We start from the raw sequence: 8,078 nt of genomic DNA, 5'->3' as shown, positions 1-8,078 counted from the left end.
AAAGATAGTACTTTCATATAAGTATATCTTTGGTTATTTAATATCCATTTCAAGTATAAGCTTTAAAACTTCTACTTCGATTATTTTTATAAGGATTATCTTTATGAGAATATTATTTAAATAATAATATTCAGATATTTTCTAATATATCGGGACTGATTTATTTTAATAAATCAGCAGTACTCTAAACATTCTTAAAAATGTTTTCGAGTCTTCAAAATGATTTTTAAAGTTAGAGTGGACCCAAAACTCATTTTTTTTATATATAAGATCTTCCTTTCAAAGGGGATTTAAATACTCGCTCAAAACCTGGGGGATCCAGCTCTGTGGTGCATTTTACATTCGCAACGTGGTTGCTGTTTTGAGAAAACAAATGAATTGATTACTTACCCAACGTTCGGGAAGTAAGCCCATCTAATTGAGTCGGCATAAGCGACAGGCCGGGGTACGGTCTATCAAAGTGTAAGTGGCTGGGTGGCAGTCCATCAACGCGTAAGAGGCCGGGTGGCGGTCCAGCACAAGGTCCTTATGTGGCCAGGATAATGACCGGTGGGGGATTCATCCATCTACTAGTAGAAAAGGTTACTTATTGGTATCTTTGCCTGATCAGCAAGATATCGAGTTTATGCCAAAATTCTTTTCCTTTCCAAAATTCATTGGATGTTACCAACTCTGTTCATACTTTACATAACAGAGGTTCCAGGAAATGTTTAAGAGATATATATGTGGATATATATCGGGACTAAATAAAGTATCTCGTAACTTTATTTCATTCAATAATATTTCAAAGATTGAATCTATTCAAGTCTTAACTTGTGGTCTCATCTATGGGATGACTTTTTTTTAAACCTATAATACTTTGAACAGTGGTAGTTCAAGTAGCCTTATAAATGATATAAGTATAGTGAAGTATTTGGTAACTTCATCTTCCTTTAAGCTTATATCCAGTAAGTAATTATCTTACTTTTGATAAAGGTTTTCAGTAAGTTATCTATTAGATACTTGCATTATTGATTACACTATATATTATCTTGCGAGCTGTAAGGCTCACTCTTGCTTTATTTCTTCATCACACAATAACAGTTAGGAAGGATGGCCAGACTCAAGCAGACCCAGCGCAAGCGCGTGGGAAGCGTCCCGCGTCTTCCCATTGATGTTGTAGCTGCTATAGCTGCAGAGGTAGATATATTGTAGATCAGACCATCTACTTTTGAGAATCAATTATGTATAATTATAACTTGTGGCAGATAATGGCAATTAATTGTAAACTTATTAAGTAATCATTTTGGGTTGTAATAACTTTTAAATTGTGGATTCAAAGACTTGTACTTATTTCAATTTCATCTCTGAGACTATAACGGGTTGTGGTGTGTGTTGGTGTGGGGTCACAACATAAGGTTAATTATTATTAATTAAGTGAAGTGATATTGTGGAAAGAAAGACCGTGACGACCCGGATCCCCGACCCCGGATCTGGGGGTGTTACATGAAATGCCCAGCAAGTATCATAGTTTAGTGTTCAGATATTTGTATCAAATTAAACCACTGGAAACAATTTTCAAATTATTTTATAAACATCCTTGTTCGTTTAAATAATTGAACAAATAAAACATTGGCCCTTATTAGCCTTCCGTTAGAAATCAAATTTCTTTATAAAAGAATAACGAACATTTCACTAATTAATCTCCTGAATCAATTATTTGTTCGGTTTTTTAATCATAAAACTTTTCAAGAAGGAATGCCGTTAATGGCGATCAACAATAAATTAGACTAGACACTAGAACCAACATATGCGCTATACTCTGCTGATCAGTCAGAATATAGAGTGAATCTATGCCCATCCGCATAAACCCACCTCATATCGGGTACCCATGCACTATGGCCTAATAAATAAAGGGTCTAGTCCATCCCTAGCCCTATTTGTACCCATCCAGCCCGTAGAGTATTTTGATGAAAATCAATTTTGGTTAAACCATCATGATTCAGTGTTCGCAAACAACCCAGAATAATATGTATTTGCTCAAGAGATCACAATTCATAATAAGGAAAAAGAACAAAAGGTACTTGCATAATTAAGAGTAATTGCAGCGAAATGTAAAACATTTAAATATTCTGAATTTAGAATAGGGAATAAATATTTGCCTCAATTGATCCGCTTTTTAACTTTCAATCATCATTCTAGTTCACCTCTATTCTGTATCCACTCGTCTCATTACCACACATATTCAGGCTTTACTTTCACTCTCACTGTCTAGCTTTGAATGCCTCGAACTATATGTATCTATCATAAAAGATACTATTTCAATTAACCGACAATATATGATTGTCTAGTCTTTACGTTTATCCTTATCGCCTACCAATTTGATAATAACAGATAAGGATCATCTTTAATCATATAAGGTTTAATAGACACGTGGGCTCAGACCTCACATAACACGTAAACACATAAGGCATGTATCACATAATTCAGGTACCATGTGATTCTGTTCATCGAAATATTCGACTCGATATGAATAAAATTGAAATTGAGTTGAAATACGACTTTTCGATAGTTATGTGACTCAGGGACGTTTACAAAATTAATAGAACTTTCGAAATGAAAGATTTTATGTCTCCAAAGTATTTTTAATAGAAGCGGAATTTTCATCTGAGTCTAGACGCGTTCGTTTCGTATTAAACGAACAAACGATCTATTTATTATGAATAAAATTAGAATAATTCAATTAATAATAATATTAATTGAATTTTAAATACCTATATAAAATTTTTAAAAGCTCAAAATGATTTATAAATCATAATTTGGCTTAATTATAAATAATTATTTTTTATTTAACTATTTATAAAATTAATTAATTAATTAATTAATTTAATCAATTAATTAAATCCATAAATAAATAATTAAAATAAATTATAAATAATTAAATCAATTTTAAATTTTAAAAATAATAAAATAAAATGATTTTCTGAATTTAAAATAATTTAGTTAATTATTTAAAATAATTAACTAATTAAAATTTAAATTTAAATTTATTTTTTAGAATTAAAATAAGATTTTTGAATCATTTTAAAATAGAGAATCCAGAAACAGATTACAGGTGTTTAATTTAGGGGAAATGGGATCAAACCCGGGTCAACCACCTGCTCGAAACCGGGTCGACAAAAACCGACCGGTCGACAAAAACCGACTAGGTCAGCAAGAACACCGACGGTTCTTCCCAGAATCCGGTAACAATCTGGCGAATAGCCGGTTATCTGACAACCACCAGTTTCACTCTGTTTTGCACGGTTTTTGTCCCAATTCGATCAAACTCGTACCAATAACTTGATTCCAGCAAAAACCAACACAATCAGTAGGTATATCACCGATTTCGATCAAAATTCGGCGAGCTTCGAGCTCAATCCGGCCAAGTCGCAATTTCACGAATTCTTAACAAAAATATATGATTTATATATGAAATCAAAACTCAGGAATCCTATAATTTATTTATATCAATCAAACCAACAACATCAACATTTGTAATCTGAAAAATCAAAACTTAGAAACCACAAAACCCAAAAATTCGACTTCACTACTCCAGAGGTTATAATCATCGATTATATATATATATATATATCATTCGATTGTAAATTCAATGATAAAACTTATTCAAGCATCAAAATCAACAAACGATTCATAAATTAAAAAACCCCAATTTCAAACATAAACCCTAAAAATCGAATTTGAAATTCATACCTTTTTGAAATGATTTGATGATGTAATCTTGTAGAGCTCATCGAGAGCTTCGATTTGGATACAAACATCACCTATTTTGCTTTCCAGATCAAGCCAAAACCATGATTTGATTCCAAGAAAACAAATCAGACCCTAACCCTAATTTTCGGAGAATTTTCATAATTTTAATATATTTTTCATGATTTTTATATAATTAAATAATAATTAAATCTATTTATACTTAACAAAATAATATCCCCAAAATTATTTAGGGCCTAATTATATCATTTAATAAAAATATTTAGCCCAAAATTAATAATTAACGGGGAATAATTTTTAATCCAATAAATACAAAAATTATGTCAAAACTTCCCAAAAATTACGAATAACCCAAAAATACAAAATATTAAATATTTCATAGTCTCACTATTTTATAAAAATAAAAATACGATTTTTGTGGGTTTTGATGTCTCGGTAGGGGCCTGGAAAAATTATTTTTCACGAAACAAAACATTTTCTAAATTAACTGGATATTCGGAAAGTCAATATGGTACGCCATATCATGCAAAATAAGGTCAATTGTTCTATACGAGATATCAGCTATTAAAACAAAACCTGGATAGTGTAACTTTTCATATAAATTCATTTAACACGTAATAAAATACTCGAAAATATTCCGAACCACACGGAACACAAACAACGCATAACAGATAAACTTTCATCACCAATCATAATTTATAATTTCATAAATCACATAATACTCATTTAATATAACACAAAGCAATCATAAATTCTCGGTTGTTATAGAAGTCACGGAAGAAAGGACAATCCAAAGATCACAAGGATATTGTTTTTTGAAATTGTCAGAAGAAGTATCATTTCAGGAATCAGTGCATGGCTCCCGCGGCTCCTAAAGGAAAGAGTAAAGAGGATAATTTAGCTAACGTAGTTGAAGAAGTGGTGGATGATGATGCTTTTATTTGTTATGTTGAATGTTTGGTTGAATTATGGGTTATGGATTCTGGTGCATAATTCCATGCCACCCTTTTCAAGGATTTAATGTTAAATTTCAAAGTTGGAAATTTTGGTAAAGTTCATCTTTCTGATGATAAGACTTTGGATATAGTGGGAATGGGAGATATTAATCTCGTAACCTCTTTGGGAACTAGTTGGACGTTCAAAGATGTACGGTACATTCCTGGACTGAAGATGATGTTGTTATCTGTGGGTCAGTTAGATAAGGAAGGGTATCGAGTTACTTTCAGAGACGGACATTGGAGGGTTATAAAGGTGAATCTAGTTATTTCCCGTGGAAAGAAAAAGGGGACTTCGTACATTGTTGAACAATCTAGCTATGAAGCAAATTCAGTTGCTAATGAGATTGAGTCTTCAACTTTGTGGCACCAAAGACTTGGTCTTATGAGTGAAAAAGGTAAGAAGCTGTTAACTTCAAAGGGGAAGATTCCAGAGTTGAAGAATATGGAAGTTGGATTCTATGAGCCATATGTTCTTGGAAAGCAGAATCGTGTTATTTTTGCAAAATCAGGGAGGACCCCTAAGGGTAAGAAGTTAGAGCTAGTCCATACAGACGTATATAGTCCAATAACAGTTACGTTGTTGGGAAGATCTCGCTACTATGCCACTTTCATTGATGATTCCACTAGAAAGGTATGGGTTTATTTTTTGAAGAATAAATCAGATGTGTTTGCTACTTTCAAGAAGTGGAAAACTGGAGGTAAAAATCAGACCGGTTTAAAGGTGAAGAGTTTGATGTCAGATAATGGAGGTGAATACAGTAGTGATAAGTTTAAAATCTATTGCGCGGAATTTGGGATTAGAATGATTAAAACTATTCAGAGACACCACAAAAGAATGGTATTGCAGAGCGCATGAATAGAACCTTGAATGAGAGGGCCAAAAGTATGAGATTACATGCAGGGTTGCCAAAGATGTTTTGGGCTGATGCAGTTAGCACAACAACGTATCTCATAAATAGAGGACCTTCAATTCCTTTGAGGTTCAAGAACCCTGAAGAAGAGTGGCAAGAAAAAGAGGTAAATCTTTCATACTTGCGAGTTTTTGGTTGTGTTTCTTATGTGTATGTTAAAGATTCCGATAGGGACAAGTTTGATCTGAAAGCAAAGAAGTGTATCTTAATTGGTTATAGCTCAGATGATATGGGTTACCGTTTATGGGATGAACTGACTAAGAAGGTCATTAGAAGTAGAGATGTTACTTTTAATGAGAATGCAGTGTATAAGGATAAGCTTGTAGTCGATTACGAGTTTACAAAGGAACAACCTAAGAAAGAGAAAGAAGTGCTTGAAGATATTACATAAATAGATCTTCTAGGAAATGGTGGGAGTTCAGAGAATGTTAATGATAGGGTTCCAGTAACTCCACAGACCGAGGTAAGAAAATCTAGCAGAAGTGTAAGGCTACCACAAAGATATGCTCCTTCAGCATATTATATGTTATTGACCGAGGATGGGGGCCTTAGTGTTATTCAGAGGCAGTACAAGTGGATGATTCAGTTCAGTGGAAATCAACCATGGATGAAGAGATGACTTCTCTTGAGAATAATGAGACTTGGTCTTTAACAGAGTTACTAGCAGGAAAAAAAGGCTTTACTGAATAAGTAAGTGTTCAGGATCAAAGAAGAATATGATGAAATCAAGAGATACAAGGCGAGTTTAGTAGTAAAGGGTTATCAACATAAAAAGGGTATTGACTATAGCAATATATTTTCTCCCATTGTTAAGATGACTACAGTTAGAATTGTGCTAAGTATTGTGGCTGCAGAGGAGTTACATCTAGAGCAACTAGATGTTAATACCACGTTCTTACATTGTGATCTTGAGGAAGACATCTACATGGTTCATCCAGAGGGATTTTAGGTAGCTGGGAAAGAAAAACTTGTTTGCAAGATTATAAAAAGCTTTTATGGTTTAAAGAAAGCACCAAGACAATGGTACTTGAAGTTTGACAGCTTTATGATGAAGAATGGGTACACGAGGAATTCTATGGATCATTGTTGCTACTTTAAATAGTTTGATTCATCTTATATCATATTGTTTTTGTATGTTGATGACATGTTGATAGCAGGATCAAACATGAGGAAAATCAACAGGTTAAAGAGACAGATGTCTGAGGAGTTTGAGATGAAGGATATGGGTGCAGCAAAATAGATACTTGGTATAAGCATAATAAGGGATAGAGATGAAGTTATTTTAAAATTATCTGAAGAGAAGTTTGTTGAGAAATTATTGCAGAAATTCAGTGTCAGGGATGCGAAGACCAGAAGTACACCGTTGGCGAGTAACTTATTGTAACATTTGTATGGATTATTTTATTATTGTAACATTTTTATGTCTTTAAATATAATAGCAACCTGTACGATGCACATACTCATTGTAACATTTGTATGGATTATTTTATTATTGTATAAAAATAAATTATAAAAAAATAAAACTATATATTATTGAGATTAATGAAGTTATAATATTTATGTACTATTTTGTATGGAATTTTACGTTAGTGAATGATTGAAAATTTAAATCGTTAAAATTTTAAAAATTCCACGTGCTACGACTTATAGGTCTTTTTACTGAGTTTTGAATAGCAGTAATGCATGAGCATGATTGTATGTAGATGATTTCGTATTTGGTATTGCTTTTTTATAATATCCTTTTTTTAAAAAAATCTTGATTTATTAAATATTTTATTATATTTTAATTTAAATTACTAAAATTAATACCAAAACAAAGTTTAAACAAATTTAATTTATTAAAATAAATAATGTATCTAATATAACTACAAACTCTATGAACTATTATGCAAACTTAATTTCTAAATAATATCACTACAAGAATTGTCATATATGTTATTATTAATACACATAATATAGGAATGTGAATGTCGTATCTACCTACCTATCTACCTACCTATCTACCTACCTATCTACCTAGCAATCTACCTACCTATCTATCTACCTACCTACCTACCTAGCTATCTATCTATCTACCTATCTATCTACCTACCTACCTACCTAGCTATCTATCTACCTACCTACCTAGCTACCTACCTACCTACCTACGTACCTACCTACCTACCTAGCTATCTATCTACCTACCTACCTAGCTACCTACCTACCTACCTACGTACCTACCTACCTACCTACCTAGGTACCTACCTACCTACCTAGCTATCTACCTATCTACCTATCTACCTATCTATCTAGCTAGCTATCTATCTATCTATCTATCTATCTATCTATCTATCTATCTATCTATCTATCTATCTATCTATCTATCTATCTATCTATCTATCTATCTATCTATCTATCTATCTATCTATCTATCTATCTA

This window comes from Apium graveolens, chromosome 4 (genome assembly GCF_009905375.1).
Source record: "Apium graveolens cultivar Ventura chromosome 4, ASM990537v1, whole genome shotgun sequence".
Taxonomy (NCBI): Eukaryota; Viridiplantae; Streptophyta; class Magnoliopsida; order Apiales; family Apiaceae; genus Apium; species Apium graveolens.
This window is presented reverse-complemented; position numbering follows the sequence as displayed.